Source organism: Cornus florida, unplaced genomic scaffold, assembly GCF_030987335.1.
Source record: "Cornus florida cultivar Cherokee Brave unplaced genomic scaffold, ASM3098733v1 CherokeeBrave_3.0.0_Hap2_Chr08, whole genome shotgun sequence".
NCBI lineage: Eukaryota > Viridiplantae > Streptophyta > Magnoliopsida > Cornales > Cornaceae > Cornus > Cornus florida.
Window position 1 is genome coordinate 36,262,547 of NW_026775578.1, and position 10,128 is coordinate 36,272,674.

Sequence of the window (10,128 nt, forward strand, 5' to 3'; positions counted from 1 at the left end):
GGATTTCCTAGCGGAGTTCACTTATCGTTTTGAATACAAGCCGGGCAAGGCCAATGTTGTGACAGATGCGCTTAGTCATAAGGCCGAGCTCGCAGCTATCAGTCGGCCCCAGCACTCTCTTGTGGAGCGGATTTAAGAGGGGTTACAGCATGACCTTTTAGCCAAAAGCCTTATTCAGCTAGCTAAGGAAAGGAAGACTTGGCGCTTTTGGCTAAGGGATGATTTACTTCTCACTACAGGGGACCGACTATTTATGCCCAGATGGGGCAACTTGCGAAAGGAGCTAATACGGGAGTGCTATGACACCAAATGGGCTGGTTACCCAGGTATGCGGCGCACACTAGCACTCCTAGAAAATTCTTACTATTGGCCTCAGATGTGTGATGACGTGGAGACATATGTGAGGACTTGTCTTGTGTGCCAACAAGATAAGATTGAGTAACAGCATCCTGCAAGCCTACTAGAGCCACTGCCTATTCCAGAGAGACCATGGGAGAGTGTCTCTATGGATTTCATCACTTGCTTGCCCAAGTCAGAGGGTTGCGGGAGCATTATAGTGGTGGTAGATCGGTTCAGCAAGTATGCCACCTTCATACCCACACCAGCAGACTGCACAGTAGCGAGGGCAGCGAAGTTGTTTGTTGACCATGTGGTCAAGTTTTGGGGAGTTCCGCAAAACATTGTCAGTGACAGAGACCCGCGCTTTACGGGTAGATTTTGGACGGGGCTCTTTAAGAAGATGGGGACGGATCTCAACTTCTCTACGAGTTTCCACCCCCAATCAGATGGGCAGACGGAGCGCATCAACGCTCTCCTGGAGCTTTATTTAAGGCACTATATGAGTGCCAACCAGCGAGATTGGGCCAAACTCCTTGGGGTGGCACAATTTTCTTACAACTTGCAGCGGAGTGAGGCTACCAATCACAGTCCATTTGAGGTTGTTACCGGATGGCAGCCTATGACACCCAATGCCATTGCTTCGACTTGTGACTGTAAGAGTCCGGCGGCTTACAAATTTGCCAAGAGGTGGCATGAGCAGTCCGACTTGGCTAGGGTATACCTTGACAAGGCGGCAAAGAAGATGAAGAAGTGGGCCAACACCAAGGGAAGGCGGGTGGAGTACATAGTGGGAGACCAAGTGATGGTTAAGCTACTACCCCAACAGTTTAAGTCCTTCCGGAGCGTGCATAAGGGGCTAGTAAGGAGGTACGAGGGCCCGTTCCCCATTGTCAAGCGGCTGGGCAAGGTCTCCTACATGGTGGAGCTTCCACCGAAGCTGAAGATACATCCAGTTTTCCATGTCAGCATGCTCAAGCCTTATCATAAAGACACGGAAGACCTTACTCGGGGCATATCGCATAGGGCACCCACGGCCATTGTCACATCCTTTGATAAGGAAGTTGATTGCATCATTGCGGATCGTGTGATGAGCAGGAGAGGTGTGCCCAAGTATACAAAGTACTTAGTAAAATGGAAGAACCTGCCAGATAGCAAAGCGAGCTGGGAGCACGAGGATACACTTTGGCAGTTCGTGGAGCATATCCAGCGGTTCAAGCAAGAAGACGCGACGAGGGCGTTGCGAGCTTAGGTGGGGGAGAATGTCACGCCCCGCAACCAAGAGGCTACGCCACGCAGGCGCCATGCAAACGCCCAGCAGACGATGACATGGAGCCTGCATGGACCGGACCTTTCTAGACTTCTCTACATAAGTATGGAACTTTTCAGAATTCTCTAGATTAGTGTGGAGTTGTCTAGCCTTTTCTAAACTTGTCTAGAGTTGTATAGAATTCTCTAGACTTGTCTTGTACATTGTACATAGTTCTAGAATTGTGTAGATATTTCTTTGGAGGATTCTAGACACTAAATCTAGGCCACACATTTGTACACATCTAGAATGTTCTTGTAAGGCCAAAGGCCTATAAATAGGTGGTGGGAGTTCATTTGCTTCTCACCAAACAACCAAGTTGTAATCTCTCCTCTCAAGCAATACAAGTTCTATACATTTCCAAACTCTCTTGCTCACTTGCCTAACCTCTTCCTACACACCCAAGTCAGCAAAACACTTGTCTAGCCTTAGTCTTCACTAAGCTAGCACACTCAGGTAGGCTGACTTAGCGCTTCAAGGGGGCTTGAAAGTGTCTAAAGCCGCACGAGAGCTTGGAAAGGTTCAAGTCCGTGACATTATGCTCATCCCCTTATTTTTTAACATTTTTCAGGATATGGAAAATAGGTGGCGGACGACGGTCCACCACAGGTTTAGACGAGCTTGAAGAGCCATTCTATTTTGTTATCTTTTCTATTAGACTCTAGTATTTTGTAAATGTAATATTAACTACTTTGTGAAACTTTAGTTTAATTAGTATAATGTTATAAGCTATGGACTTTTAAATTCTTACTACATTTTGGGCTGTAAATTGATGTAACTAAAGTGTATCCTTTGTTTGGATAAGATGAAGGAACGGGACTTCTGTATGTATGTAGCCATTTTGGGAATGTAATATAATATTTATATTGTGCGTTGGGACATGATAGGTTAAATTTAAGGCTCGGTGAGGCCATTGCATTTGTTTTTGTATTTAAACAGGTTGTAGAATGACTTTTTCTGCGGAGATCATGCCGAATTTTATTTTATTTATTTTTTAATTATTATTTTGGTATACTTTTGAGGCATTACAAATTTGGTATCAGAGCGATGGTTCGAATAACATTAGGACGACGGGTAGAGGCCTACCTAGGATTGCATGGGGAGTTGAGTTATTTATTTACTTGCTTAATTGCTTTCGTGATTGCATGCTTATATGTTTATGTGTTAAGGTGTTTAATTATTTGAAAGGCATGCTTAATTGTTTAAATGCTTATATCATTACGTGTTAAGTGGTTAATGTTGTTGTATATTATTATGATTATGTTTATCATTAGTTGGGTATTCTGGGAGTATGGAAGGTGTTTTTGTGTTTCCATTCTTGTCAAGTCATTCATGTGAGGACTCAGTTTCGAACGTGTTTAGTACCATCATTTTTGATCTGTTTCCTTTTTCTTATAGCATCATACCACCACAAAGGGATCCCGAGGAAAGTTCTAGCTCTAATCCCGTGGAAAGGGATCAGGAGCAAGTTGAGGAGGATATCTTGTTGCGTGATTTGGTCCCACCAAGAGGGGGACAAGCGAGGGGGACCGTTGATCTACCTTTTCAAATAAATGAGGAACAGTTGTAGTTGGCTGTTGAGGCAGCTCTTTTCAAAGCATTTCGACCGGCAGGTGCGTCATCGTTACAGTTTGTGCCACCACCGGCACCGCCGCCACCATCACCACCTCCAAAGAAAAATGAGTTAGATGATACTCTTTATCACATTGCAAAGTTTGTGAAATTGATGCCAACTTTGTTCGAGGGCGGTCCAGATTCGCTTGTTAAGGATAGTTTCATGGATAGGGTGGAGAAGCATATTAATGCCATGAATTTGGCAACGGACAAGTTGAAGATTACATTGGCTACTTACAATTTTGTGGGTGATGCTGAGATTTGGTGGAAGACCGTTTCTCGCACCCATAATCTGGATACAATGACATATGATACTTTTAAGAAATTGTACTATGAGAAGTACTTTCCGGCGCCTAAGCAAAGGGAACTAAAGAAGGAGTTTGATTGGTTGAAGTAAGGAAACATGACAGTTACAGAGTATGAGAACAAGTTTACATCGCTTTTGAGGTTTGCACCGGGGATTGCTAATGATGAAGAAGGAAAGATAGGGAAATTTATTGATGGCCTTGATCTCACCATTAGGCCAATTGTAGCTGTTTCAGAACCGACAGAGTATGCAAAAGCAGTGTGAAAGGCTTTAGTGGTTGAGGCTAAGAGCAATGACAACAAGGTTATCAGGGAGTTCTACAAGTACAACAGGGAATGAGTACTTTCTCCGAGGGTCAATCAAGTAAGAAGCAGAAATATGAGCAGTCAGGGTTTAGGGGATAACAGCCAGTCAGATCCGCACCCACAGCTTCAGTGTCCATGGGGTCTTCTAGACCGAATGTTATTTGTTTCAGATGTGGGCAATTGGGACATTATAAGTCCCAATGCACTCAGACTCAGGTAACTCAGGTGATTTGTTTCAAGTGTGGGCAGCTAGGGAATCACAAGTCCCAGTGTACTCAGATTCAGGTGGCGTCTTGTGGATGTTTCGGGTGTGGCCAGCAGGGCCATAGGGTGAAAGATTTTCCACATCGGGACAGTGGTCTGGGCAGAGGTGGAGGTTCACAGCAGAGGCAAATGCAGTCTGCCACAGTTCAGTCAGGGTTTCGACCGCCACCACCACCTCAGCCGTCTCAGCCAGCTGTGTCAGCCCAGAGTTCTCGACCTGGTAGGAGAGCTTATTCGAGTGCACCCACTCAGCAGTCTAGCTATCAGGCAGGCAGTTCTCAGGGGCAGAGGACCCAGGGTCGCATGTGTAATACCCCTAGTTTTCAAAAGGATAAAATGGGAATGGGAATTTAATTTTCAATTTTGATTTGTATTTCATTTTTTTTTATTTTAATAATTGGACTTATTTGTTATTTGTTTAGCTTAATTGTTTTATTTGATTAATTGGTAATTGTGTTTGTTTAAATTGATTGTAATTGTTTTAATTTAATTTTTGGTTAATTTAAATATTTGATTATTGTTTTAATTTAATTTTGGGTAGCTTATAAAATTATGTGTGTTGTATTTATAGTTTAGGGTTAGGGTTTTATTTCATATAGTAGCCGACATATCATTAGGCTGGATCTAGGATTAGGGCTTCATAGAAGGCTATATATATATAAAGTTATAAGCAGACTTAGGATTGGGGACAACAATATATATATATATATATATATATATATATATATATATATATATATATTCTTTTATGTCTGCAACCCTATTCTTGTAATATCTTGAAAAGGAAAAAAACAGAGGCTCTGGAATGTGAAGAGAGATACACAGTAAGGGTCTTGAGAGGTGAATTAAGGGGATTGTGCGTGGGTTGAACCAAGACATAACAAAGGTAGAGAACAGTGATGAGAGGAGGGAACAGTCTTGGAGAATTTAGCAACGGCGTTGAAAGGTTTCGAATCGAAACCTAAAGGCAAGTTTCATTCTATCTCCTTCCTATAAACTTGTGTTCTGTGCATTCTCTATAGTCTCCAGGAATCTAATTTAATTATTAAAACGGATGTTTATGCGTGATAGAGTCTCTGTACAATTTTAAACCCCTGTTCGCTTTTGAAACTACGAACTGTTGTGTTTTTGTTTTAAATTTTTGTCATTAATTTCACAAGAGAATTTGAGGAGTTTCTAGGATTTAATGAACTTGAATTGAACCCTAGGAATATAAGAAAAATTCTAGAACGGAGGGTTGAACTTCGCCGAACGCGAAGAAGATAAACGGAGAAAACATAAACTGTTGCGTTCATGGTTTAAGCTTTTGCTAGGTAATTCATGCTGGAATTAAAGAAGTTTCTAGGCTTGTTAGGACTTAATCTGAACCTTAGAAATCTTTAACAAAAGGTGGGACAGAGGGCGGAGGCTTTGCCGGACACGAAGAAGGCAACACAGAGAAAGCAGAGAAGGAAAAACGGAGGCTGGGGAAGTGGAGGCGGCTCCATTTAAGTGGAGCCGGCTCCATAAAGAGTTGAGGCGTCTCAACTTAAAATTGGAGCCGGCTCAACTTAAAATTGGAGGGGGCTCCAATTTTATAAAGTGCCCAGTACGTGAATTTTGTGATTTTAGGGCTCCAGTGTGTGTTTAAACTTGGTTTAATGGATTTGAATGATGTAATTAAATAGGATTATACCTAAGAATGATTAATTCTACCCATGAATAATTAATTCATGTTAGGAACTTGATCAACTTGGGATTTAAAATTAAATTCACATGCGGTTTACGGCTTGGAAGAAATTAAATTGCTTGTCGTGATGTTTAAGCAAATTTAATGGAGAGGTTTTAAAATGATGTATTTAATTTATTAGAAGACCTAGAATTATTGGTTGAGGCTATGGGAGTGGATGTCATGACTTTTAATTATTAATTAAGCATGCAGTTAAGGAGGGTGGAAGGGTTAATTTCTAGCGTGGTACTAGTAAATTAAACGGACTAAAATAAAAGTTGTTTTTGTGAGGTTATATAAATGAAATATATAATGTATGGGTCCCAGGAATGTTGGTTTCTACTACAGTTATAGACATCATGAAATTTAGATACTAAATTATATGCTGTCAGGAGCAGTGGAAGTTGTAATTGCTGGTCTTGCTTTAGAAAACTAAATGGACTAGCATGGAGGTGGTTTTGGCATTCAAATAAAATGTGTTCAGTTTTTATATCTGAGTATCATTAGATCATGGTTCGGACTTATAGTTGGGGATTAAATAGTCGCCATGAGAATTAAATATTAATTTACATGCCGACAAGGATTGAGGAGGATTTATATGCTAGTCTTCGTTTTAATAATGTAAATGAACTAGTATGGATGTATTGGTTGGGAATTCTAGTATAATGTGCAGTTTATAATTCTGTTTTTCATTATATTATGTTATGGATGATAATTGCTGAACTGTCATAATTTCTGTTCTGTCAATTATATGAAAATAGATGGCTTAAATTGTTTATCAGTACTTTAACAATTTAAAAGGAGGATCTATGCTTATAATCATATACTGGATGCATAATAGGATCTTAATAATATCGGTTCTCTATTATGCTAGTTTCTGAATTTATTTGATGTTCTAATGAATGTGCATCGTTTATGGATTATTTGCATTATATGTATCGGTATGGGACGGTGACATATCAGGGATGGATTAGATCAAAAAGCTAAGTCCTACCCCTTCTTACATATGGAATGGATTAACTAAAATAGTTAACTCCTACATGGATACATGTCCTGTCAACTAAAACAGTTGAACGACATAATGGATGCTTGTTTTATCTTTCGGCATTAGGAAGGAATTTATATATATATTTATGGTACTGTGATACGAGCTTGAGTCTCCTGATCACGGTTAGGGTGCGTATATCGCAAAGGTTGAGTAGCTAGATATAGCAAATGTTCCCTGGTAGGTCTAGGTACTTGGCCGCTGAAAAGCGTGTTTTATAGGTCACTTTCTACCCAGGCTGAACTATGTTATAGGCTAGTGAGCATCCTATAGTGTGTATTTATATATCTATGCACTATTGTAGCTATTGTTGAGCTATCTAGGATGTATTTGCGTATCGGGTTTATGTACAGATTGTAGTAGGATGGAACTTGCATGTGGGCCTGACCCACCTTTATTTTTCAGGTGTTCGTGAGTACCAGGCTTAGGGTTTGATCGAGGTGATGCAGATACAGTCACTCACTCTTCCGACTAAATAGGATTTTTCTTTCTGGTTTTAGTTTTGGATTTTGTTCTGTAAAGTTTTATCAGTTGAGATTATTAGGGGTCCACTAGTTGGATTCCCGAGTTGTACGGATTGGAAAGTTAGTTTATATTAAAACTTTTATTTTTGGAGGAGGTTTTACAATTAGAATTCTTTTCAGCATATCATTATTTTATTCTGAATTCAGTTTTATTCCTGCTTGTTTATGTATTGATTGTTTGGTATCCTTCGGATCTGTGCCCGGACTTGATCACCCGTGGCTCTAGAATCAAGGGGTATCACAGTTGGTATCAGAGCACTCCAGGTTCTAGTGTCCTTAGGAGTGTCTTTCGTTAGAAGTCTTCCGTGTTGCGTCTCTTAAAACTTAGAGCTATTTTAGGATTCATTGTACTCTTTTACGGTTCGTTAGGAGGAGCAGCTGATGTCAATTATATTCTATAAGTATAGAATGGTTGACACTAGAAGGAGGATGGGGTCCGCAGCAACAGCGATTCAGACCCAAAGGAGTAAAGGAGTATGTTATCAAGTTCTTTATCAGAAGCAGAACTCGGGATCAAAGGTTTAGTTTAGGTTGGCATTACTTTTAGAGGTATAGGCCAAGGAAGAATTTAGGAGTGTGTTGAGGTCACCGCATGAAGGGACCAACACGATTGCAGTTGTTCTCATAAAGGAGACAAACGGGGAATAGGAGTCCCAAGAGGATTCTAGTGGAGAAAATTGTAACATACCCCAGAAAGAGGGTATTGAATCTTGTCAATAAAGGATCGCGAGAGGGTGATGTTGTTCGCTAATAAAATAGTGAACGATACTTATAGGGTTGGTGTGGATAGTTAACCTTTTGGGTTACCTTTAAAGGAGGTAGATAAAGGAACTCTTCAGGGGTTCAGGAATCGGATGGAGTTCTTCTCAGAACGAGGCAATGATTTTATATCACGTTCCGGGAAGTGTGAGAATTAGGTTGTAATGGTCTAAGCTGTTTTCTTAAAGCTACATTAGATTGTTGCATTTCGTATATAAGGAGGATGAAGGTTAAGCCTTTGGAATTTGCTGAAGCAAATGGATGTTGTTATAAGCTATGAGTTGAGCTATGTTTCGAGGTTGGGTGATTACCTCCGAAATTGTAGAAAGGAGATTGTGAACTAATCGGGTAAAGTTGATTTCTAAAAGAAATTTTCTTTGCTAGGAGGAACGATGTTTTACGTAGGAGTTTATTGTGTTTTATTGTGTGTGCTTTATGTGTTTCTTTTTCGTCAAGTATCAGTTAATTACCGTTTTGGAGGAATAACGTTAATTATGCTAGGATTGTAGGCATGTGATCATAGGATTTGGTTAGTATATCTAACTTTAGTCAATCAAATGAACCTAGACATGCGTAGTTGTAGTATGTGTTCAGGATGGGATAAGGAAAAAACCAGCAGTTTTGAGTCAAATGATATAGATTCAGTGGATAAGCTGTAACGTCATGCTGGTTTATCGAAGGAACTGACTTGGCTGAATATCTTCTAGGAAAATTTTAAACAGGTGTTCCTAAGTCAGTAAGAGGATTTAGGTACTGGTTTAAGTACTTGTTGGAATGACACCGACTGAGGTTAGTAGACGAATTTACTAGTCATCAGTAAATTCTTAATCAAGAATTTTTCTCATCAGGGGGGTGTCGTTAGGAGGAGGTGCTGGCGATGCATATCAAGGAGGAGGCAGAGTCACTCATTTGCACAAATAATATGGAAATTTTTTTTTAGGTTACCGTTCGCAACAAGTAGTTGTTGCTCGGGAATTTTTGACTATTTGAAGGATGAAAAGATTTCCATATGCAGTTGCAGTTAGACGGGATGTCTAATAGCCACTTATTTATGTTAGAAAGGTAAGATGTCAAAGACTTGAGGATGAGACCAAACATCTAATATCCGTCTCAAAGTCTGATATCTGGTACATAATCTAGATGGACCGTCAGAGATCATTAGATCCTTGCGGCCACTTCTCATGCTAGAGCGGGATTGACAGCGTAGTTTCCACGGATTTAGATGAGAGATTACTGATTCTACACAAGGGTCAGGATTCTGGTTGGGAGATCGTTGACTAATAAACTTAAATCAGTTTCATTTTGTCTATTTTGGGAACTAGTAAGATATCAGTTCCTACGAATAGTGCGGATCACGAGATGGCTTAGATGGATAGATGTGGTGATTCACACTTTGCTTTAAGCAATGTCTGGTGGAAGTGATAGGGCAGAGGATGATCTTATTAATCGGTATGGCAATTGAACCTTCGGTGGTTATTGCGCAAACCGTTGTGGTTTAACATGTGGAAATTATAACACCTGCTGTTACCAGGGAAATGGAAGTGGTCAACTTAGAATATTTGGCTTTTTTTATCAGTTGTACATTACGCTGATAATGGAGGTATAGCATGTGGTTATTCAATATGGAAGATAACTGGTGCTATGTCAAATGAGCTTTCTGAAGGTATTGGAGCAACAACTATGCTTTGCATCTCTAGACCGGAAATTGGACCGCGATATTCTATTTAATCATGGCAAATATGCTTAGGATATGTATCCTAGGTTGGCATGGGTAATTGAAAGTGTTACTTACCATTTCAGATATTATCTGTGTTATTGTTGGCACACGGAGGTTCGTGCGACAATGTTTGGGATTTTAGATAGTCGGGTTGTGTCGATCTCTTAATGGTTGGTCCGACATGGAAGCGAGGTTATCTGATAAGACCTTGACTTTATGTAAGGATACATTGGAGAACCA